We start from the raw sequence: 26,169 nt of genomic DNA on the forward strand, positions 1-26,169 counted from the left end.
GTGCTCTCCTGTAAGGATAAAAAGGAAGAGCCAATGTCCCCAGGAGGCATCAAAGGACAGTTAAAGCAGTTTCCCAAACTTGGGTCTCCAGATGTCGTTGGACTACAACTCCCATCATCCCTGACCACTGGTCCTACTAGTGCCCCACACTTTTGGCAGGGATTAGTTCCTGAGTGGAACCAATCTTTGCCAGGCTTGCATTTGGTGCCAAATTTAAAGGCACTAGATAAAACCACAGTTTGCCAAAGAACGATCAGGAATGCACTCTAAGGCTCCTGCCTGTTCCATCTTTACCTGTCTGACACTTGATGGCATATATGGTATCAGGTGTGGGGTGAGTGGGCACGGCTTGGGCTGGCTAGACCCAATTAGGCACATGGTTCAGAACCTGCTCAATGCTGAGGAAAGGGAAATGATTTTCCCCCTTCACCCCAAAATGTTAGCTTCTTTGTGCAAGCTAAAGTAGAAGCTTCATAACAGAAAACATTAAGAAGGGTATTTGAGGAAATGATGTGGGTGAGTTTGCCTGCACTTGTGGTTGCTTGGTTACTTGGTGACACATGCCCATTTCTCACCAACAGCACTTCTTTCTTCTCCTTGGGTGTCAGGCTTTAGATTTATTAATACCCAGTCCTTCCTCCTTTCCTGCAGCCTTGATTGCCTTTATCTCCCCAGGACAATCTGCAAGTTGTTCCTGCCATCCTTGGTCATGCTGGCTCTTCAGTTTAGATAAGACCTTCAGATAGTTTCACGGCTGAATCTGACACATAAACAACTGTGTGGGATGTTAGAAGCACTGGAGCATGAGATAGCGAAAGCCCTTTTTACGCTTCTGATGTTAGTGCTTTGCCATGATCAATGAGAATTTGAAGATGGGGAATGGAATCCTTGTTTGGATCACATGACCATTTTGTATTCCTAAACAAAGAGAGAGTATGTGGTCTCTTATTGACAGCCATGGCGTCATAGGCCCTCCCTTGCTTCCTGCACCTGTCTTAATGTTTGAGGGGGTGTGGGAATGGGGGGGGGTGACATAATAATCTATGGTGGCTCCAGGGTCACCCATATCCACTGCCAGATTTGAGACAGCAAGAAGCACATAAAATATTGACACTCTTGTTGTACCTGCACACACACACACACACACACACACACACTCCTACCTATTACTTTTGGAAAGTTGATTTCTCACAACTTGAAATCCTGTTCAGCTCACAGTATTGGAGCCAAACTCAGTGTTCAGAAACACCACGTGGTCCACCTACCTACCTACCTACCTACCTACCACATTTATATCCCATCTTTCCTCCAGGGAGCTCATGGTGGCATACAAGGTTCTCTTCTTCCCCAGTGTATCCTCACAACAGCCCTGTGAGGTATTAGGATAAGAGATGGTGACTGGTCCAAGGTCATCCAGTGATGGCCGAGCAAAGGATTGAACCCTGTTCTTTCAGGTTCCAGTCCAATGCAAAAACCAGTACGCTGAACACCACCGCTTCAGAAAGCAAGTGGGGAACTGACTAGTAGAATGTTGTATGTTAAAAGCAAGTCTGTGGAAACCATAGCAGAGAGAAAAATATAGCACAGGCTTCTGTGCTTTGCTATATACAGTATGAACAGTATTCCATATATGTAAAATACAATCTTGCTTTAGGCACTGTTTGCTTAAAATCAGAATAGCTGTGCCATTCAACAATTCTAAGCATGTAGCTCAGCTTGTTTGATTTCATCATAAACTCTCAAGTTAGTGTGCTTGAGCTCTTTGCCTAAATGTCCTAGAATAGTGCACAATTTAATACTGAGCATATCTAATTGCATTTCAGCAACATTAATACTTCTGGCATAAACCAAGCCAAGTCAGAGAAATCCTAGAGTCGAAACAGGTCATTTTCTTGCCTGAAGGACTTCCTGACTTTTGCCTGTTTTCCGTGAGATCATGACTGTGATCTAAATGCTGCTTCAGTCTGTGAATTGAATTTTCTTTTAATTTGAACATCTCTTATATTCATTTGTGGTTTCTTTGCCTTCATCAATCAATCCATTAGCCCAAGTAACTTCCTCTGCTTCCAGAAGATATCCCTGGATTATGTCATGATTCAATTCCCCACTGTCCTCACCAAGCTAATGTGTTTTCACATGTGAGAAGGATCGCTTACACAGAGGAGTGAGATTCAGCCAGGAAGATATGACTTCCATCTGCCATAAGCCTGATTCCATTTGCAGAAATCAATCTCCTGCTGGATGGTTTTGAAGCCACGGTGCATGTGATAGCCAGGGCAATGGAGAGTGCAGTGATTTTCTGTCAGGATAAAAAGGGAGAGCAAATTTCTCCCTGCTATCAGAAAGCCAAGGTGACTTTCCTTTTTGGTTGCACAAAATCCAAAGTGGGGGAAGCCGAGTTCCATAAGACGGACTGAACCCAGTAGAAACTTTGATTAGTTTTTCATTTTAAAAACCTGAAGGTCACAGGAGTATGTGACTCTTGCTCCTGCTCCTACTTTCTGACTGAACAAAAAAGAGTTGAACATTTACTGTGTGCTTTGGAAAGTTTTCTGATTGCTTTGTATTTAGACACCACTCAAGATATCATAACCAAATTTTTCATTATGGTTCCTTCGATTAAGGCACAGGTTTTCATCTATGTTTGGATACAAGTGGATGCCATTTTGACGCAAGATGGCAAAAATTTACAATTTTTTTGCAGTGTTAACATATCTTCAATGTATACTCCTCTCCCCCCCTCCCTTCATAATGTATCCATGCTCTATCAATTGACTATCTGATGCTCTTAAGGTTTTAAGAAAACTAATTCCGAATGACTAAAGCGAGTGCTTTTTTCCTGGGGGGACACAGGAGTACGCATACCCCTAAACATTTTGTGAATCTAAGTTTGGTCTCATTAACGGGCAATATTTCGATATGAGTAGGAAAATGAGAGTACCCCTAAACATCTTTTTAAGAAAAAAGCACTGACTAAAGCATTTAACATGCTTCAGCTTCACACTGAAAAGGTGAGTTATTTTTTTAAAACACAAGCCTCTGTGGTCAGCAATATATCTTTTATAACATTATTCATTGCTTTTTCTAAAAATTCATGTTTTCTGGAAGACCAGGAGTGAAACAAGTGGTAATGGAAAACGAAATTGAATAGATGGAACCTCATTAAGCACAAAATTACTCAACAAAACCCATCCTGAATCAATTAATCACAGTGTATCATTACTTTAATTTTCTGATACTGCTACAATCAAAAGAGCAGCCATTTGCATAGCTTTTTATATTAATAAATGCAAGTACATTTGTTTATAGCTATTGAAATACATAATTTTAGACACATTAATTAAATCCATTCAGCCTTCCTCTGCAAGCATTAAACTGAAAACTAAAGCAGCCAAAATTGGGTGAGCACAACAACAAAACCCATTTTGCTCATCATCCTTTTAATTCCCTTGCTTTTGAAAGAGAATGCTGAAAACAGGAAAGATGGAGGTGGGTAGACGCATTACGCAGAAGAGCAACAGTTTTAGGAATGAACATTCATGCTTTGAAATGGAACTCAGCAGTACATGAACTATGGAAGCCACAGAGTGACTGGGGAAACCCAGCCAGATGGGTGGGGTACAAAAAATTTATCATTATCATTATCACATGGTCGTATAACATGGGAAAACAATTAAGATACTAGTGGCAATCTTACTGGATTCCTTCTGTTTCTTCTCACAAATAACAAAAACAAAGGCTCTCTTCCCTTTCTCCTGTGCTTGCTTCATCAGTGGAGGAAGACACTGTGTCCACCACCAACTATGGATGAACTGATCTTGTGCTATACCCTGCATTGCCACACATGGGCAGAGACAGTTGGGCTTTATAATTCTCACCCAACAATGGCCCCTTCATTCTGCTCATGGTGTCCACCCAACTGGGATGAATGTGAGGTGACTGCTGCTATTGAGGGCATAGTACAATTCCCTCCCCCCGTTGGATGTATAGATCAGGGGTGAGGTGCCTCCAGCCTGTGGACCTAAATGGGTCACCTGACTACTTTGGCCAAGCCACATGCACCTGCTGGTCACTGACATCATCAGGAATGGGCAGGTAAAAGGGCAGCTGGGCTGAGTCCAAAGGGGCTTCTGAAGAACCAACAGTTGTCTGATATTCAAGAGGCTCTACACTTGAGCTTTCAGAAGTTTTGCACACCCGGCTTCTGAAGTGCTGAAGCTGGCTGATCTCTGGGACCTCAAAGCACAGTGCAGGTTTATTTGTGAACCTCTTGCAAAGAGCTCGGGATGCCACTTTGAAGTGTCAATGATCAGCTAATTGCCAGCTCTTCAAACCACAGTGTGCAACAATGGAGTTCTGCACAGCACTTTGACTTCCAAACAACCAGATGCTCTCTCCCCAAGGTTTCTTGCCTCTGCCTAGAGCGTTCTCCTGGAAACAGCTGCCCTAGGAAAGCTCTCAGAACTGGTGGTTGGGAGCTAGACAGGTGGAAACAGCCATCCCTCGCAAGCAGAGTGAGTTACAAGAACCTGGTTCAGAGTTGGAATATACACAGAAGGGTTTAAAATTTGGAGTTAAGCCTTGTCCTGTGCTGCTTCTGCAAAGGGCACATGTAAAGGCTCATACATGATACCAAGAGTCCTTGCAAGCATGGGCCTCAGCCACACATTCAAACCTACACATTTAGTTTATGCACACCAAGAGGCACTGCAGATGAGCAAGCGTGCAGGCAGGCACCAAGTTTGCAGATATGATTCCTCCTCCCCGGTGCGCTTGTTGTTTGCATGTTCAGACACATGAGGCTTAGTTTATTTGCTCCGTGCAACAAGACGATTCAAGCAACAAAGTGATTCATTTTGCTTAATTTAAGGAGTTCATAACAGCACATATGCATACATATTGCTAATCATGATCAGGTATAAAAGAAGTATACAATATATTCCAGACAACTGATTGATTGAACTTTAAAGTTTTGATTCCCACAAACTTTAAAGCACTTTATAATTTGGAATTGAAAAACATGTGCCTACATCAGGTCTTTAAGCATTTGCTCTATATGAAGTATTGTGAAACTGTGGCGATTGTCCATAAAAAACATTGGTAAACAGTCTAATACTCTCATAGTAGCTTCTCATAAACTGTCATGTTTCTCTTGTTGTGTATTTGCATGCAAGTTTAGGATGATAATTCAAACATTAATATTTATTTTAAAGGTTTGTGCACAGAAATTCTCAAGGATCATATTTTATAGTTGGATCTTAGTTGTCCTTTTCCTCTTATGGGGGAAAAGCTGCAGAGCATTGATTAAATGGGGTATGTGCATGTGTCTATGCAGTGTCTGTATTAACTCTGGACTATGTGATCTCCATCCTATTTTAGCTTCAAACCAAAAATGTTTACAGGGGAAATGTTTTCATATCATAAAAGAAAATCATAGCGGGGGAAATTTCTGCCTCAAATATATTCAGTTGTGCATGTTGTATTCTGTGGTGCTGTGCAATTTATAGTGTTTAGAGGCTGTCTCCATCTGAATGGGAAATATTGGGTCTTGTTATCATAAAGACTACTGCATACTGTTCCCAGGAGATTGACTCTCCCACATTCAAGAGAATGTGTATCTTCTGGAAATGTGCATGAATCAGAAGAGCCCTAAAGAGTGGGTGGAGTTGAGGAGCAACGTGGTTTGTTGTTGTTTTTTACTGAGGCAGAGAAAGGACAATCATCCCATGTGGGCATAAAAGTAGTATGCAAAATGGACACAGGATACTGGAAAAACTCCATCTTCTTTAGCCAGCAATGAGCTCTGAACTGTGGCTGCATGAAACTGAAAAATAGATTTATGGGTGCTCGATAGCAATCATTAACTGTGTAAGAGTTTCGATTCAATGGATTAATGTGTGTTGAATGTCTGCAAATGCATATAATTATATAACATGCGTGGATCTGGGTTTCTTATATTGATGGCCTGCTTTTGGACCCAAATGCTCTCAAAGGCAACAATTCCATTCCAAAGGCTTAGGGCACAATCCCAATGGTCCCTGCAAAGGCATCCTGTGGTATTCAGAATATTTCTCCCTCTGAAGGCTTCTCCACACTTCTGCTGCTACTATGTCTGAGCAATTTTCCACTTGCCCCATGCTTTCTGAGCATAAGTCTGAGCAGTTTTGTCTTTGCCCCACTGCTTTCCCCCAGAAAACTCACTCTTTAGCACTGGATCGGAGAAAATCCTCAGAAAACCCGATTGACGTTTGCTCTGATCCAGCAGTAAGCAGCAGGTTTTCAGGGGAAGGTGATGGGGGCAAGCAGGAGTGTGGATGTACCCTGAGCAGAGCAGGAAGGCTACTCTCAGAGGAGGAGATCCATCCTTAGAAGCACACCCTCTTAGCCAGCATTGAAAATACTGGTGCTGGTGCTCCCCAAACTCTGGACCAATCGCCTGGTGTAGAACAGAAAGTGCCTCCTAGAATGACTGGGGAAACCCAGTTAGATGGTCAGGATAATAATAAAATTATTATTGGCATTGGTATTGTCCTGGAGAAAACCTCCTTAAAAGTGAATGCAGGGGGAGGCCAAAAGCAGGGAAAGAAAATATGAAAATCCACTCTCCGTTCATCTTCTACCCTGCTAATGACAGAATGGCAGTGCTTGGGTATAGTTCCCTCTGATCTAGTAATATTGCTCTGCCTTCCATTTTGAAATGCATGATTGTGGTATATGCACATGCATGCACACACACATGCATATTATTTTCACTTATTTATTGAATATTTTGTTAAATTTATATCTTTCTCTTCCTCCCAATAAAGCCAAGGGCAGCAACATTTACTGGAATATTTAATCAAATAAAGCCAAGAAGGTTGCAGATTGTCAAAATATTATCCTTATTATGGTCAAGTTAATTCTTCGTTCAAATAAAAGTATGTCCATCCAGCAATCTGCAATGCAGTAATGTGAAACCATTCCCTGTTTCCTTTTTTTTTTTTTAAGTACTCTTCTTGGAAAAGAAAAAAACCCACCGTGATAGCCAGGGCATTAAACCGCAATCAAGATATGCAAATGCATCCCTAAATGTGATTTGCTTGGAAAGAGAAATTAATCTAAGCGTTGTCAAATAAACAGTGTGAAATATAGATAATTAAACACCAAATTAGCAGTTGTAGCCTCACGAGAAGGTTATGCAACTTAAAAGGTCCCCCATCTTGAGGCAGAATGTGGCCACCTAATATCAAAACACTGAGTGATGCACAACCCAGGCGAGCATCTCAAAACAACAGACTTAGTCAACTTTTGTAAGTTATTTTCCAAGAGTGTCAATAATATGAACAATATGCTGATAGGGTACGTTGCTCTGTTTGTCTATACAGATCATTGGGTTATTGCACAATATGAGATGTTGGAATGCAAACAGATTGACTTCAGTGCCAGACTAGGCTAATTCATACTGAGATGCTGAAACCATACATCCAAATAACACAGAAAAGTAGGTAGAATTAGCACAACGACAGCTATCCCAATGTGCAGCACAAGAAATTGTTCCACTAATGCAGTAAGGTAGTACATGTATTATGTAGTGGCAGAGAAAATATGGGAAACTTTTCTTGGCAAAAACAGTCTTGCTTGCCAAATGGAGCACATGGGTCGCAGGCTCCCTCCAGCTTGGCCACACAGAGCTACACAGAGCCATGACTTTCTAGAGCAATAACCTGATGCCAGAATGATCTTAGGTGGCCCATTTTTGCATAGCACTGCCAATGATCTTAGGTGGCCCATTTTTGCATAGCCCCAACAATCAATGGCAGACTTTGGCACCTCAAATTTCAGTAGCACACTGTGATGCCAAAATCTGGTGTCCCCTTCGCCTCTCTCCTTCCATTGGACTTCATAATTGCAGCACCTGCTGCAGGATCCCAGAAGCTCCGCATCCAAACCGGTCAAAGCTCAATGGACCACATTTTACAAGCTTGCATAGCACACTGCCCAGTGCTTTGCTAGCCCCGACATCATTGTGAAGTCAGGTGACTGGTGAGCAGCTCCACCCACCCATCAAACTTGGCCCACAGGGTTTAAGGAAGATCAGACTCCAATTCACTGGTTGGATCCAGTTCCTCATGCCCAATATATCCAATCAAGCATGATGTTGTTTCTTAAATTAATACACCTGATGTGTTTGTGTATATTCATATATTTATCTGCCAAGTTGAAATGCCACATGGAGTCTAACTTCAAGTTGGGTATTGCAGTGTAAATTAAAAAATAAGAACATAGCAACAAACATTTGCTCCAGAGGGAGAGAGAAATCACTGATGTGAAAATGCAAACGGTTGATCCAGTGCTAATTATTGCCTTTATATAACAGTTTGTTGTGGTTCTGTTGAAGGTGTTTCTGAATAAAACAAGATATGATAATGACACCAGGGATCGGGTCCCCCGTAGGGATAGCAACATTACCCAGTAATACTGACAGCATGTTCTGTTACCATTACTAAGGAAGATAATGCCTATCAAAACGTATGAGTAACATGTCAAAAGACATGACTCCCTTCAGGGAAAATTTTTAATTAAGAGAAAAATATTAGATAGCTTTGAAATCCTGCGATGGGCAACCTTTGCTCCCTTACTACTTACCTTCAGTCATGTTGAATATAAATATGGCAATTAGACCCCTTTATAAACAAATGTCAGGAGTATCCTACCTGCTAGTGGTTGACTGCAATGCTGTCCTTTAGGGGCTCCAGCCCACAAAAGGACACATGGACCTTCTGTCTCTGAGCCCAAACTGGTTGCGTATGTCCCTTGCCCTCCAAGGCCTGCCACATTCTAGAACAAAACAAAGCAGAACAAAAAACGCAATCAAAATACATTTTGGTAAATGTCAGAAACTCTGTGAATGTTGGCATTTCCTGATAATTCTAACATTTCAGGAAGCCAGTAGGACATGCTGACTTTCACTGGGAAATTTCTCCGCTCTCCCAAATGCCTTTTGCTAATGTTCAGCTTCCACCCCAAAGTCGAATGATGATATTTTGTGTGGTCGTTGGGTAATGTCCAAAACACACCTTATGACACAAGCCTTTCTGACTGTGTTGCACGTCTCTAGCAACCCTTTTACTCAGCTAGTCCCAGTCTTAAGATTAAAGCAACACCAAGAAAATGTATGTTTTACAAATGAGACATGCAGGAAAACATTGCTCCTGTTCAGGGTTTCATACACATTGTAAATTTTAGTCGCAGAGTCTAAACCCGATGCAAAACCTTATGAATTACTGTGTTACTGAAATGTTTTGGAACAGAAAGGTTAAGCCAGTTTGAGCTTTAGATGAGAGGTGCTTCCTTCTGCTTCCTAAGGAATATTTTGCAGTGAGCCGGGAGAGGGGAGGGGGGCTTGGGAAGAAGGGAGAGAATTGGCATCACTCTGAGAAGGTCATCTAAATAAATCATCACTAATGAGGCATCTGCCATTTAGAATAAAGCATCATTGCCTTGTCGCTGTGCAATTTCTTACTAAATTAGTTTCCACATATGGCATCAGGTCCAATCTTTTCCTGCCATCGTTGATGCTTTGCGATCACAAAACAGGGCTATCTATGGAAACAAGGCTGTGGGCATCAGTAAACAGATAAGGGCTGTGTCTCAATAGAAAGCATTTGGAAAAGCACTCCTCTCTCTGCATTCTCCCCATCCTTCATGACTCCCTTCCATATAAATATGCAATCAGCTGCACTCCCACCCTCACCTCCCCAGGGTGCAGAGAGCGTGTATTTGCTACTACTGCTTTGTCACACTTAGGAAGTGAGAGGGGCTTGGACTGATTACAGGGCTCCCTGCTTCTTTTGATGTCGTGGGTCAAGTAGGAAGAAATTAATGCAGCCCCAGGGACACTCTTGCTCTCCTGGTCAATTGCCCCTTGTCCTGCCATATTTTGCCAGGAGTACAAAACTAAATTCTCTACAAACATTGGAACAGGGAGGAATGAGAATTTGTTGTATGCACTTCTTTCTCTCTTTTTTTAACAGAGGCATGATTTAGGGTACATTTTGCTTTGGCTCTGCATTACACAATTTTTTAAACACACACACATACAAAGAGAGAGAGAGACAGAGACAGAGAGAGAGAGGGGGGGTGACACAGCTGAACTCTAAACACAGGCTAAGTAATAACAAAGTGGCTTTTTTATTACCTAATACGACACAGATTCCCCTAGGAATAGGTATGTGGCCTCCAGGAACTCAGCAAACTTAGCGTAAATATGCCTCACTGCTGTGTGGTTCAGAGATCCTTATTATCAGTGTAAAAAAGAAAAATGAAAAAGGTCAGGGGCTTTGAATTAAATGTTTGTTTATGCATGTCTATCCAGGCATGCAGAAGTTGGCATGTTTTAATCTCTTTCACTATTCATTTTAATTATTTTTAAATATTTTAGTTGTTTTAAACTGTTTTTATTGATCATTTTAATACTTGTTACCAGCTTTACTACTATCAAGTGCCATGTAAATTTTGTTAGATAACAAAAATACCAATTTCCAGTTTCTATCAGATCCCACTCATCCTTAAATTCCCTAACCTGGCCCCACCCTTGAAGCTTTTAAGCCGGGGACACTCAATGCATTGCCACCCAGGTGTTATTAAGAGTCCAACTCCCATCAGCTTCAGCCAGCCTAGTTAATGGCCAGCAGTTGTAGTCCACCAGCATTGAAGGAGCTTGCTATGGTGTGCTCCACCCAGTCTATAATTGGGAATGTGGCATAAATAGCTTATTCCACAGTCCCTGTCTTTTGTGGGCATGAAGATGCAGCCATCATTATCCCAGTACATATATCTGAAGTTTTGGAGACTGCTGTGTGATAGGAATTTTATGGTCTTAGATATATGGTAATGTTCATAACTGCACATACATAGATCAACACAGGAAGACCAACCTGGAACCATTTTGATTCCTAAACTGGCCAAATCCTTTCTCTGCAAGGTTAACCTGGAAAAGCCTCCCCATTGTCTCTTTCCTCACAAATCCTGTCTCAAAGATATGAATAAGGTGTGAGCCTGTGACCTGGCCCAGGAAATAAGTATTTTACCACTACAAAAGAATGGCCAGGCTCCCCAGGAAATCCAATCAAGTAACCTGCTAGACAGGAGATAAACAACAACAGGAGAAAAACAACATTAAATTTTCTGTGATGTAGGTGGGATGTATCTGAGGGGTGGTCTTAGGTTACACCCCTTCTGTGATGTATGCATAATGTTTCTGGGGGTGGTCTTGATCTAGAGGATGGGAATTTCAAAAGTCTTTATAAGCCCTTGCACAGCAATTTTGGGGGTCCTCTTCCTCTCCTGCGTGTGAGGGGAGTACCCTGTTGCAACAGATTAATAAAGATCAAGCTTACTAGCTGCTTTGCTTCTCAATATTCTCTGGTTGGCCTCTGTTATTTTCTCCTACCAATAGGGAACCTATGTAAGGACTCTATATGGGCTCTTGGATACCCCATAAGGGAAAAGGGCATATTTTTATTTACAACAGCTGTAACCTACTTCTAGGGCTATTTGATTTCTCTGCTCTCTGGCTCATAGCAGACTTCACTGGAGGTTCTGTGGGAAGTGTTGATGCTGACAAACCTTTGTAGATACAATTACATGGATGGTCCCAGCCAATCAGGGATTACATAGTGAATAGCACAAAGCCACAATGCTACCGTATGTAGCCATTTTATTTTTTTTGCCTTATGGCATCATTGCAAATAAACAAAAGCAACTGAGAGAGAAGATAATCGCTGGGAATACTCCCAAATAGGTGCTTTTTGACCATGACACATGTTCACAAAACACATTCAATTATTTCAACTCAGCCATTGATCTCCCCACCAACAGCACCAATGAGGAAGGCATGTAAACATATCACAGTTTGCTCTCTGATTAACTATTAGACTACACCTGACTGATAAGTCTTTAGAGAACTACGTCAGAGTTTGGAGGACAGTGTGTAGAGATTGGAGTGCCAGAAGTTAATCATATTCTTCCATTTGCCTTTTTTTCTGCCATGGGGGGCAATGGGGGGGAGGGGGGAATAGCAGCATGACTGCCCCAACACTAGTTAATAACATTCTTCTCAAAGTCAATATAAATGTGAAACCAGGCATGCAAAAACTGGGATCTCATACTGGTCTTTAGAAGCATGCAAATCCCTTGAATATTAAAACCATGCCCTCCCCACAACATGTCTCAATTTGATAAATTGCAGGTTCACTATAGCTCAAAACAAATAAGCAAAATCAATACCTTACTTAATTTCAAGGTTGAAGAACTTTAGACATCACAGGATTGTGGAAATCCATGAAATATTGGGAAAGTGAAATCAAACGATGGTTTCATCTCTGCAAATTCAATGGTTTGGCCTGGTTTGAATAATTGCAAGCATTCAAGAACTGACATGTTACATTCCTGTAAATCATGTCTGTATGTGTGTGCTGTATTTATGATCAGCTAGAACTACAACTACGCAGCTGGATCTACCATTTCTTCCCATCTCCATCCTTTGTTAGCTTTTCATAAATGATCTCCAATGAAGAATAAATGTTGGGCAATGTGAATAAAGGTGAAAGTAATGTTGAAAAGTCCAGGGGGAAGTATGACTTCTTTTGTTCTTACAGCAAATAATAAAAATTAATTAAAATTCAGCAGGCATTGAAACTCATCTGCCACTGCCACTCCCTTTTGCAATAAGAGAGTAATAACGCTTTTCCGATTTGTATTTTTGTACTGGGGCTTTTGTTAAGAAATACTTAGGAAAAGCACCACATATAAAAATTTGAGATTCATATAGATCTATCAATCCTAGGTGCTATTTAGCTTATTTCCTCTTATTTGCAAGGTTTTTCATTTTAAAAAAAAATTTAAAGGTAAGGTAAAGGTAAAGGTACCCCTGCCCATACGGGCCAGTTGTGACCGACTTTAGGGTTGCACGCTCATCTCGCTCAAGAGGCCGTGAGCCAGCGCCGTCTGAAGACACTTCTGGGTCACGTGGCCAGCGTGACGAAGCTGCAACTGGCAAGCCAGCACCAGTGCCGCACACGGAAACGCCGTTTACCTTCTCGCTATAAAGCGGTGCCTATTTATCTACTTGCACTTAAGGGTGCTTTCGAACTGCTAGGTGGGCAGGAGCTGGGACTGAACGACAGGAGCTCACCCCGCCGCGGGGATTCAAACCGCCAACCTTACGATCAGCAAGTCTTAGGCACTGAGGTTTTACCCACGGCGCCACCCGCATCCCTTTAAAGGTATCTCCTGCTTATTTCTCAATGCAGCAGATGAAACAATAAACATCCAACACAGAATCCCAATTTTGCTATTAAAAACCAAAAACAATGACCATAAGTTGTATCCAGCATTACTCATACTCAGTAGACGCACTGAAATTAATGAACACAATTAATTTAGGACCATTAATATCAACTGCTTTGAGCAAAACTTAGTCGACTACAACCCACTCTCTGGGAATAGTAGTCGAAACAGAAAAACCCTTTTTTCAAAGGGCAAGTTTTTGTTTGCCACCTAGAACAATGGCGTGTGTGATCTCAGTAGGAAAGACCTTGCACTGGGATGGGGGGAGCCAGAACAGAAAAAGCCCCCTAGCCTTTAGCTGCCAAGCTTCGTGTGGTTAAAGAATCTGGAGTACAGTGGTACCTTGGTTCTCAAACACCTTGGTTCCCAAACTCAAAAAACACAGAAGTGTTCTGGTTTTTGAATGTTTTTTGGAAGCCGGACGTCCAATGTGGCTGTCAGCTATTGTTTCCAGGTTGCCTGCACCAATCAGAAGCTGCGCCTTAGTTTTTGAACATTTCGGAAGTCAAACGGACTTCCGGAATAGATTAAGTTTGGTGCTTTTGTTTTTGCTATTTATTTTGCATTTTTGTTTTGGAGGCTTTTTCAGTTAATTTGTTTTTGTGAATGTGTGGAACCCAGTTTGGCTACTGATTGATTGATCTGGGTGGCTGGGGAAACAGATAAAAGCCCCCCATCCAAACAGTGACTATCATCAGTGCAGGTAAGAAAAAACATTAATTTTTATTTTTATCATCTACAATACTGTCTTATTTATTTTATAGTACAGTACAATGATTATTGCTTTCATTCTATGGATCAATGTTCTCGTTAGATAGTAAAATTGATGTTAAATTGCTGTTTTAGGGGTTGTTTTTAAAAGTCTGGAACGGATTAATCCATTTTGCATTGCTTTCTATGGGAAAGCGTGCCTTGGTTTGGGAACTCTTTGGTTTTGGAACAGAATTCCAGAACGGATTTTGTTTGAGAACCAAGGTACCACTGTCGTACCTTAGACAGTGACAGGATAGGATTTGTGGAGGAAAGTGGTCATTAAGATACCCAGGTCCCTACCCATTTAGAGCTTTAAAGGTGAAGATTAGCACCTTGAATGGAACCAGAAAACAAGCTGTCACCCTGTGTAGATCAAACAATAATAATATGGTCAAAATACTTCACTGTGGTCAACACACATCATTTGTGTCAGTGGACGTTTCTGGACCCTTTTCAAGGGCAGCCCTACGTAGAACACACATTACAGGAGATTAATCTGGAAGTAATTACAACACGAAAGACCATGACAAGGTCTGGGACAAGGTTTTGTAAATGGAAAAGGACGCTCCTTCCTTGAAACTTTTGTTGTTGTTGTTAAGCCTGGAGCCTATCCCTCTGGCTGTTCTCATGGGAAGGTTTTGTGATGTAACATCTTCTCAGGGACATTTCTGAAAGTGCTGCAGCGAGGCTAGACAGCTGCAGTCCCTTGTGCTGCTGGCAAGCAGTCTGAGAAGCTCAAAGGAAGGAAAACAGCAGTGTAGGATACTGCCGTATGGTGAATCCGACCATTGATCCATATAGCTCAGTATTGCCTGTGCTGACAGATGTTATCTCTTAAGGGTTTCAAGCAGGAGACATTCCCAGTCCTTACCCAGGGATTGAACCTGTGAAACTTCAACACGCAGAGCACTGAGTCATGACTGTTCCTCAAGCAACAGAAACAATGAAAAACACATGTAGTCTTATGCAGCTCTTGAGTACGGTATACACCAAACCTTCAACTCCAAACCTTGCCATTTTTCTTTACATTCACCCACTTCACCCTCTGTGGGGGGAACAAACAACCCTCAGAAGAAAGGGGCAGTTTTTGGTGCACCTTGGATCATTCAGACATGAGAAATATTGTGTTAGTTTTCCCAGTTATTATGCTAGTGCTTCTGTTCTATTTCCTAATGTTTCTTGCACACTGCAGTGCTGTTTGCACTGTGGAACGATGGCTTTTCCACTGATATACTGATCTCTCATGCTAAATATAAGCCACACCAGTCGTGTGGTGTGACACAGCAATGAATGCCACCAGACAACATCGCTACACCTCAGCCTTTCCACACATATGTGCTTCTATTCACCCAGTATTCACACATAAAAAATGGCAGGAAAGAACTAGATTCTGGCACACTGCCCCAAATTTCATCACTTTACTCCCACAATTTTCTGGGTTAACAGGGTTGCAAACAGATTTTTCTTTCTTCTTCCTGGAAGTAATTAACACGCCAATAAGTGCTAAACCTCCACTATATGCTGCTAGATTTCTGGAAGTGGCTCTTGCGGTCATGTTAAAGTTCAACTATAATGTGGAAATTAACAGTTAGAGAAATGAAATAAACTGACGTGCAAATGCAGCCCTTTACTTATTTCTGTTCAGAAATCTAGCCTTTTCTAGCCAGTCATCTTCTTTCTCTTCCTCCCTTCCTCTCGAGGTCTAGCATATATTGCTTCTTTCCTCAATTAATCAGCCAGATCACCCTATTCAGTCATCTGGGAGGATTTTAAATCTCAATTTCCTAAATGAAAAAAATATATTAGGGGGAGGGGTAAGCTTAGCAGTTCATCCTTCTTAGCCAGAAAGCAACATTCAAAATGAGCTTCAGATGGCTTGGAATAATTACGGCCAGGCTTCAGTTTCACAAATGCTCAAATTACTCGGTTTATGTATCATTTAGATTAAAATATTGTCCAGAAGGTACTGAAGACACACCCTGATCCCCCTTCACATTTTAAGCCTGTATAGGTGACCATTATGTGTCTAATATCTATTATTACATGCTGGGTGTGCTTATTAGAAGGGTTCAGTTCAACTATATTTGTCTTGAGCATACACTAGTAAACAAATGGGACTTGCAATAAAATGTTGACAGCGCAAAGTGCTCTGGATCAGGATTCCAGCCAGCCAGACTTTTTGCGGCGTACTAGATTTCTTCCATGTCCCCAATTCGTCCCCCTCAACAGAAACGAAGTGCTCTGTGGCCAACTGACTAGTGGCAATTCAGAAGTGGGCAGGCTAGCAGGCAATGCCACATGACACACACAGTTCTGCCTTCCAACACCACACTGCTACTGCGCTGCTCACCCAGCATTCGCCGCCTGAGGCAGCTGTCTTACTCGGCCTAATAGTAGGGCCGGCCTGTTCCTATTAAGGGAGTTTATCTGACCATCATGGTTGAGAAATTAACTTTGAGCACATCTACACCATGCATCTGAAGCGCATGGCTCCCCTATACCAAGAATCCTGGGAGTTTGTTAAGGGTGCTGGGAACTTTAGCTCTTTGAGGGTAAAAACTACAGTTTCCAGTATTATTTTGAGGGGAAGGAGCCACGGCTGTTAAAGTGGTACAAATACGCTTCAGATGTGTGGTGTGCATGTGATCTTTGGCTCTTCCAAGATTACAAAGCGGGTGGATTCCTTCAGCTTATTTGCATCCGGCTTCCCAGCAACCTCCACTTTGCACCTGCTTGGCAACAGCGCGTGTTCTAAGACAGGAATCAGCAGCACAGCATTTAGTTCAGCCTTAGCACCCTGTTACGGTTATTATGCAGATAAGCAGAATGTTTATGAAAGAGCTGAGGAAAATGCATGCATAGAATTAAAACTTCCTGCCTGAGTCCGAAATGCTTTTTTGAAGTTAATTGAGAACGGCTTTGGACGTTAGAGTGATTATAATTCTTTATTTCTGCTTTGTAAATAAAGTCAGTTGTCGGGGGGGGGGGTTAGGAGAAGGTTGAGAAAAAGTGAAACTTGAAATATTGTTTTACCTGTCTAAGGCAACTTAGTAAATATTTAATTACATTACTTTAAATAGTGGTAGGTTAAAAGAAAGGGGTGGAGCAACCCATAAAAATGCAGTTTGTTTAGTACTTTGATCTTTTTTTTATCACACTCATCTGCCTCTTTCTTTTTTATGTATTATTTAGTTAGCTATTCAATTTATATCCTCCACGAGAAGCCCAGGGCAGAAAGCAACAAGTGATAAAGCAATAAAATAAATATTCAAAACAATTCCCAGTCTGGGAAAGATCTCATCTTAAAAGCAGGCATGTTCAAAGTCCGGCCCGCTGGTCGATTTAATCCGGCCCCTGTGGCAGTTTATTTCCTGGTGTAAAATTTTGAAAAAAGCTGAACAACTTCAATCCCCAAAAATGCTGAACAGTGTGGTGTAGTGGTTAAGAGCGGTAGTCACGTAATCTGGGGAACCGGGTTCGTGTCTCATACAAACTTTGGGGGGAAATCCCCCCCCCCCAAAGCACAACAACTTCAATCCTAAAAAAAGCTCCACAACTTCAGGGTTAAATACTTTAAAAATCTCAACAACTTTGGTTGGCCCTCACACCTGTGCACTTCATCAAATCTGGCCCTCTTTGAATAAAGTTTTGACACCCCTGGCTTAAAAGGCTTGTTGAGATAGGAAGGTGTTCCGTAGGTGCTGAAAAGACAATAGCAATACTATCTGTCTAATATTCAAGGGGAGCTGATTCCAAGGGGCAGGTCACTAAAGGCCAGACTCCAACATTGTACAGAGCAGATCTCCTGATAAGATGTTATCTGCAGAAGGTCCTCACCTGCAGAGCACAATGATGAAATGGGCATTTAAGGAGTGAGATGATCTTTCAGGTATCTGGTCCAAAGCTGTACAGGAATTCATATACCAAAACCAGCTTGAACTTAGCCCTGCAGCTAATGGCCAGCCAGTCCAATTCTTTCAACAGCAGGGTAAGACACTAGCAAAATCTTACCCCAGAAAAAAAATGTAATAAATTTTATTTAAAACAATAATGAAAGGTGAGCTGGCATACTATGCAGGTGAGGGAAAAGTAGTATAGTAAAACCCACAAAAAGTCTGAGAAATCTCAAACTTGACAAAGAATTGAGTGTGTGTGTGAGAGAGCTTAATACATGCAAAGCACCATATGTCAAATAATCCTACCTCCATATGTGCTTTGATAGGTTCTGATGTGGCTTTACTGACACAGAAAGCAGTCTTGCAGTGGAAGAGAACAATCACAGTAAATAATATGCTCTCAATATGCTGTGACAGTAAAAAATGGGAAAGGCTTGTTAAGAATTCTTAGAAAAGGGATTAAGAAGTATCATGATAATTGCACAAAGAGAGGGTGTGTCTGAATTTGGAACAGTCTGTACATTTATGATTGCCCATTTCCAAATGGATATATTGGAAATAAAGAAGGTAACATAAATGATCCAAGGGAATCTATCAGTTCTTAACTAACAATGCCATTCTATTCTTGTCTACCCAAAAGTAAGTCCCCTTATGCAGAGCTCTGCAGCCTAAGAATTAGGATGTGTGCTCCAGCACATCCAACAACATCTGGAGGGCCGCAGACTCCCCACTCCTGCGTCAAACAGTTGAGAATGGTTGCTTTGCAAATAAGGTTAGTGAAAGGAGAATGTAATGTAAGATGGTATGGGAAGTGTGACTGCAGAAATATGCTTTCTTCTCTCTCCCACACATGCACAGATACAAGAACTCAAGGTCATCAAGTGAGAACTGAGAACATATGGAACTCAATGAGCGAGGATGTCATGATGGCCACAAATAAACATGGCAATAGCTTTTTTAAAGGATTAGTTGTGTTAATGAAGGATAGGTCAACTGGGAGAAGAACACACAAGTACTGATACCAATGTAGTTTTTTATTTATTTTTGTCTGTAAGGTCAGAGTTATGCTATAGCTTTATGAGAAAACTGGCAAAAGATATAATCCATTTTCATCACTGCCTTCTAGTCATAATTGTTAGAAATGCAATCTCCATTTTCATTTATAAGAAACTGGATCGTGTTGATCCCGTAGGGGAAGACAAGCCTCCTGGCAAACTTCCTGGGGAAGGCTTTGCCAACCTGCTGCCCTTCAGATGTTTTGGACTGGAACTCCCATCAGCCCAAGCAAGCACAGTTTAGGAAAGCCTGTTCTAGGAAATGTGGCTGGCCTCTAGGGACAAACTGCTGAGGTAGGTAATTGGAAAGGTAACAGCCTTCCATGTATCCATATAAGATGTGCCCCAAAGGAAGGATGAATGCACATAATTCCGAGGACAAGGGCAGCCAACGTGGTGGTCTCTAGATTCTGAGGACCACAACTCTCATCAGCGCCAGCCAGCATGGCCAATGGAGTTGCAGTCCATGTGGGCAATTACTGTCTGGGAAAGCCCCATAGCAAGTGCAGAAAACCTCTTGTCGAGACCTAATAGCTTACGGATGCCCCATTCTTGAACTTTAAATTCATATGGGATGTTATGTGAGAATGTGTAACTGGCTTGAATGAGTCCAAAGGGTTGAAATGGTCCAAGTGGCACTTGAACGCACATCCATCTGGCTGTAACCTTAGGCTGATAAAAGGTAGACTGTTGGAGTGTTGTTCCATCACAAGTCACCTTGACAATACTAATGGAATAGGCTGTCTAAAGTCCTGCTGAAAACCTAGGGTCGCACTTTTCTCTAGCCCATAAGCTCCATGCTCTATTCATTCTTCTGTAATGGGTGTTATTAAAAGAAACTTCAAATGCATCTCTCTTAGCTAGTGTCCTCTCCTGTCTTGTGTGCTGCTGCTGATTGGAATTTCAATTAAAATATATTTCTCAATTATATCTATTATAATAAACTATATGAGCACGTGTTTTTGCATCCTCCATTTATGCCTAATTAATCATTCTAGGACTGCCAGTACAGGGAGCAGCAAAGTCAACCTCGTCTGTGAGAAGTACTAAAAGCAAGACATATTTATTATGCTTAACTGCTTAAATTATAAAAAGGCCACGCTCACAGCTCAGTGGGAATTTGTGTGTGTTATGTTTGCAAGTAAGTGCTTTCCCTGATTGACTAAAGAAGCATCTTAAAGTCTTTAAAGGATAACAGGGCTCTGTTGCTGAGTAACTCACTTAAAAAAAAAGTTAATTAAACTTTTGGTCTGATACACTGTTTCCTACTTGGAACAGACAAGGTATTGCTTCACTTGGAAAACTTAAAAGTGGAAACTGCTTCCCCAAAGCTGATAATCTTTCTTATCAGATTAATACAACATTTATATTTAGAGTGAAACAGCAACAACCCAATATTACAACGAATGGCTGACAACTCTACCCAACCCCCCAAACTGAAAAAGGCAGGATTTAATATGGAATGCTAACACAAAAATTATGGCAACCAACCAGTTACTAAACGAAAATGAACACTCAATCCCAACCAACCAACCAATGACCCGACCCTCATCTCTCTAAATTAAAACAGTCAAGATTTCATATATTACACTTACACAAAATGGTTTCAAAATAACTAGCTATCAACTGACCCAGTATTCTTTTGTCCCCTGATTACATCTTCTAAGGTCACAGGCTCACCTTTAATCAATGGACAATTTGCATACATTTAGATTACTTTGCGTATGTTACTACATTATAGCTGGTTTTAACTCTAAGAAGTGGCCGCCTTGGTACACACAGGGCCCATTGTGAAATAATATAATCCCATTTTCCCCATTTTCAAATGTAGATTTATATCCCCAAAAGCATGAGCATTTTCATTGCAATTTATAGTAGCTTCCATGCAGTAGTTATAACAAGCAGAATGTGTGAGGAGAAAGAGGAGAAATGAGCTCATAAAAGCCTCTGAAAAAATATACACTCCTGATCACATGCAACATCGGGCCTAATTCTAAGAGAAGAGACATAAAGAATCTCACTTGATGGGTCCAGAAAAGACTATGCTGCAGATATGACTGCATGCAATTGTTTATACACTCCTTTGCAGAAAGTTTTTCTACAGAGAAAAAGGTCCCCCTATATTTTTCCTTCCTCTGCAATCATTAGACATTGACAGTACTCAAGATTGCTGAGTAGTGGGGGCTGGGGCTTTTGGGGACTGATAGGTCAGAAGGCAGAAAGACTGTGTGAAGATGAAGCCAGAGCCAATGACAGCTGCAACCAACTAATTCTACCTTTGTCCCTGTCTTCCTGTCTGCTGATTTCTACAAGGGCAACACTGAGACTAAGGAGGAGAAGGCTGCGAGCCAGTGCAACCTCCTGAAATGATTGTAAGTAAGAAGGTAGGCAGGTGGGTGGGGATGCCTGGGCCAGCCCAAGACATTTTGCCACCTGAGGCAAGCCCCACCCCTGCCAGGGAAGAAAGGATGTCTGAAGGTCTACATCAGGAACAAGGGGGTGGGGAGGGAGATAAAGATATCCCTTGGGAACAAGGGTGGGAGGACACCAGCAGCACCTCCTATTTGACAAGAGGGGGTGTTGCTGAGGAGATTTGGCCTCCAAGGAACATGCTGTATAGTAGTTGCACAAGGCAAGACTCTTCAGAATCATGTGGAACTATATTGTTCTTGCCAACACAGCAGAAGGCATGGATGTAATGTTGATGGTTCTCAATCAAGATGTAGCAGGTGCTGCACGTAGGAAATGTAGAGTTCATTCTTATATCTTCCTCATGCATTCAAAATAATGTACGGCAGCTTAAACTAGAGACAGAGGCCATACACAAATGTTCATTGCCCCTGCCCTCAGAATCCCTGCTCACGCCTCGAACACCCCCTTTCTCCCCATTGTTCCTGTATTGAGTGGAAAGGTTTGAAATGGGCTTGTAAATGCTTTGTTATTCTTCATCAGTTTCTACTTTTGAGCAAGAAGCTGCTGCTCTTTAGACCAAGTTAGAAGACAGAGGGTATCTGTCAGCAGTCATCAAATCAGCAAGGAAGATCCATCTTCTTTAACAAATTTTATGTACCACTTATTAAAACAAAATACCTCCAAGTGGTCTACCATCGATAAGATAAGAGCTTTTTGTTCCTTGTGATTGTCTGCAGAACAATAGGAAAGTCTCAGTTTTGTAGTCTCCCTTCTCATTTTCTTATTAAAAGTTGATAAAGAGAAATGTCTCAAATATGCCAAAATGAGGAAATGTTTTATTGTAAATAGGTACCTAACACATTTCAGCATGATTGCCTTATCAAGAGCTTATTCTCTTATTTCTTTGCAACTTTAACCAAGAAAGCTCTGTTACGAAAGAATTTGCATGGCAAAAGCGGAACTTCCTGGTTTATGTGCTGACTAAAAGTTAACACAGCTTTATTAATAAATATTGGTTTATTTCTACTAATACTTATACAAGAGCATGGGTGCAACTATGCCCACGGGACATTATTCATGTGGTCATTGTGTGCTTTGTAAACGTACTCCTAAATACAAGTCCTTCACTAATCCTATGGATAAAAGGGTTTATTCTGTTTGCAGTTTCTCAACCTCCTGCAGCACCTCCAATCTTATGTACACTACAGAATGTGCATGTCACAAACTCTACATTGAAAAAAATGGAAACCCCCTTTTAATCAGTGTCTAGTATGCGCAGATAAAGTTTTCAATGGGCCTAATTAGTTCTCTTTGTATACAGAACATGTGTTAAAAAAAGTGGGAATCAGTCTGTCTCTTTGTTATCCTTGCATATGTTTACTCATGAGAAAAACCGTTCAATGTGGTAGTACATATTTTCCCCCTTTCCTTCTTTCTTTAAGGTGCATTGCTCAATTCGCCATCTGGAACTTGTTAGCAGTTCTATAAGGAAGACTTTCTTTCTACATTCAATCCTCCTCATGGGGCTGCATAGACTGCTAGCATTCCTGCAAGCTGATTTAGTCATCTGAGAGTGTTTGAAAGCTGAAGGTGTTTATTGGATTCATTTTCAGAATGGCAACTTAGATTTGTTGGTCTGATTTATTTATTTTTAAGGATGTTGGCACAAACACTTGTGTCTATGTAAATCAAACACACAAGATAATTTACCTGTCAAGGAGAGGCCCACTCCTCCCACCCCAGCATTGCATCTTGACATGTTCCTTTGAATGAACGAACTGGGCTGTTGCTTTAAATGGGGCCAAGTTACTAGGGCACTTTCCTGGCAGGTGGGTCAATGTTGCTTCCCGGGAGAGGCGAGGCAGTGGGGAGGTTGGTGTGGTGCAAAAAACTAGCAGGAATGCCAGATTGGCTCTGCCCATGGGTACAGGAAGCATCTGGAGTCTCCTGGAAACCTTACGCATATTTTTCTGAGGAAGGCAGGAAGATAAAAAATGTGGCAAACCAACTGAACAGTGCCAGGACATATGAGGGAGAACAGCAGTAGCCTATTATGGCTGCATTCTATACACATTTACCTAGGAGTAAGCCTCACTGAATTCAGTCAGACTTCAAGTGATGCAGGAGATCTGGGTTTCCAATAATCTGTTTCTTTCATTAAAAACAGTCATAATGTAGTCATATTTGGACCATTGGGGAAGAGTGAATTAATTGCTTTCTCCATGCCTTATCTCCCAACTTAATTTCCCCCTTGAAGCTATTAACAGTGGAGGAGGAAGGGGAAGTACCATGCAGTTTATGTAAGGGAAACTGCATAGGGCAGTTCTGACCTATCAGTACCCTGATCCAAAAAACCATGGGTTTTGAATTAAAGGAAAGGACACAGGTAAATCCATCCTATGTAGTATGAATATCTGAGTGGGTGTTTTTACATATTATACGTTGACATTGTCAATCAAAGTTTAGTCCTTTATTTATTGTTAGCTTTACTAATCAAGTCTCCAATTCTTCCCCATGGCTTCTTGTAGCAATGGCTCCGATTTCTGGAAAGCCACGATAAGCAAATGTGGGCTTTGGCACGGAATTAAATGCTAAGCAAACATTGGAAGCAATCCACTAAGCACAGAAGCTGCCCATCTGTATTCATTTCCATGGGGGTCTATGCAGGGCAATGATGTCTGAACACCAGTGGTGCCCTGTGGATTGCATCAATGGCCTGGACTCGTTAAGAGTGATGTTGCTTAATGCCAGCAGTGACAGAAACTGCCTTCCAGATGACTTGAGTCTTTGTAGGTCAGTTCTCTTCAAATTAGGTCTCTTCCTCAAGGCCCATTATCTTAAATTGCAGGTGATATAACCAGTAATGCCAGCTACTAACCCACATTTCAGTAATCCCATTATGCTTATAGCAGAGGGCTAAGTGTCCAGGTAATTGCAATGTAATGGTATGAAATGAATGAAGTAAATATTGTTCACTTCTCCCATTCTGAAGGGTTCTCATGTTCCATATTCTTGTTCTTACGATTCCTTCCCCTCCATGAAAGCAATTCCTTTGCCGTTGTATCAGAATGGTATGAACTATGGGTGGCCTTGTCTAACTTTGGAAATACTCCTGTGCAGTGGCAGACCTACAGTTTTGGAGCCCTGAAGCTTGAACTGTTATGATGACCCCTTTGCAACCAACAACAAAGTCTGGGCAACCACTGTTATCTTATTCAATGGGGTGGCTCCACGACAGATCACCACAACTTAAAAAAAAGTTGATTACTATATCCTGCTACATTAACTACTTCCTCTCCTTCCTTGGAGGTTTTTAAGCAGAGGTTCGATGCCCGTCTCATGGATGCTTTTGCTGAGATTCCTGCATTGCAGGGGGTTGGACTAGATAATGACCCTTGGGTACCTTCCAACTCTATGTTTCTATGATCTCAGATTTTGATTTAAATTGCTGTACAGTGGTACCTCGGGTTACATACGCTTCAGGTTACAGAGTCCGCTAACCCAGAAATATTACCTCGGGTTAAGAACTTTGCTTCAGGATGAGAACAGAAATCATGCTCCAGCGGCGCGGCGGCAGCAGGAGGCCCCATTAGCTAAAGTGGTGCTTCAGGTTAAGAACAGTTTCAGGTTAAGAACGGACCTCCGGAACGAATTAAGTACTTAACCCGAGGTACCACTGTACTGGATTATCTCACATGTCAAAGTCACTGGTGTGAACAAAAGTTTCTTATGCCTTACAATTTTCAAGTTTTTGCAACTCAAATTGGATCTACTCGACCCATTTTTTAAAAAAGCAATGTGGAGTAAAGTAACTTCTGGAGTCCCTCTGAGATAGGGGCCCTGAAGCTTAAGCTTCATTAGTTTCACAGTAGATCTGCCCCTGCTCCTGTGCAACTGTTGGTGTGCTGCAATCAGGGCCATAGCTACTGGGAACTAGTCAGGTTTTTAGTCCGGGGTGAAGCCCCCATTAAAGCTCCCAGCCTGTGTATGTGTGTGTGTGTGTGTGTGTGTATGCAAATGCGCATGGGGGTTCCAAACTGGGTCTTTGACCGAGGGAAAATAAAGCCTAGTTTCACCCCTGGTTGCAACCACCTTTACTTAGGCCTGGAGGACAGCCGTGACCCAACGAACTAGTCACAGGCCTATTTGGCACCTTTCATAGGCATGAAACCCACAAACTTTGTGGGCAGGTATAGGCTCTGGAACAGTGCTATTTTTCTAGCAAAAGAGGTGCCAGAACTCACCATGAACACCTCTCTTGTTCTCTTAGAATGGCAATGGCGCCCACCTGAGAGGTTCCAGAACTAAGTTCCAGTGAGTACCTGCTGGGGAAAAGCCCTGACTACTACACGGGGATGGAGGGGAATTTGATTCCATTCACATTTAAAGATGAACGTTCCAAAACAATACACAAACACATCTTTCAAATTCCAAAATATGTGCTGCCCTTCTCCAGCTATGTAATGTGTACAGAAATGCATATACTAGGGTGTGCATTAAAATGCTTACATTTGTGAGAGTAGCATGCAAATGCTTGACCACAGCATTGGGCAAGCTTGACCACAGTAGTTTACTCCAACGCTGGATTACTGCAATGGGCTTCCCTTTGAAAACTGATGCAGAAATGAGGGCAACTGAACTTAGAATTGGAAAAATGAGAAACTGAGAGACAGACTCGCCCATCCCTGATTACTAGTTAGTCTAAACTAGCCCATAGTGGTGGG

At 41.7% G+C, this 26,169-nt stretch overlaps 2 long non-coding RNA genes across 7 annotated transcripts in view; one reads left to right on the plus strand and one right to left on the minus strand.

Moving 5' to 3' along the window:
* LOC309542303 overlaps positions 1–26,169 on the plus strand; it is a 220,030-nt gene that overhangs the window by 193,328 nt on the left and 533 nt on the right. For all 6 annotated transcript variants that reach the window (XR_014224163.1, XR_014224164.1, XR_014224165.1 and 3 more), the window contains 8 exons: positions 7,365–7,480; positions 14,922–15,064; positions 18,619–18,750; positions 19,171–19,327; positions 20,032–20,174; positions 21,347–21,405; positions 22,888–23,035; positions 23,974–24,238. This is a non-coding gene — a long non-coding RNA (uncharacterized lncRNA). The remainder of the gene's footprint in view (positions 1–7,364; positions 7,481–14,921; positions 15,065–18,618; positions 18,751–19,170; positions 19,328–20,031; positions 20,175–21,346; positions 21,406–22,887; positions 23,036–23,973; positions 24,239–26,169) is intronic.
* Positions 1–26,169, minus strand: part of LOC309542309 — a 239,835-nt gene that overhangs the window by 68,015 nt on the left and 145,651 nt on the right. The window contains exon 3 of the long non-coding RNA XR_014224182.1: positions 8,694–8,817. This is a non-coding gene — a long non-coding RNA (uncharacterized lncRNA). The remainder of the gene's footprint in view (positions 1–8,693; positions 8,818–26,169) is intronic.

This window comes from Podarcis vaucheri, assembly GCF_965113315.1.
Source record: "Podarcis vaucheri genome assembly, chromosome: 10".
Taxonomy (NCBI): domain Eukaryota; kingdom Metazoa; phylum Chordata; class Lepidosauria; order Squamata; family Lacertidae; genus Podarcis; species Podarcis vaucheri.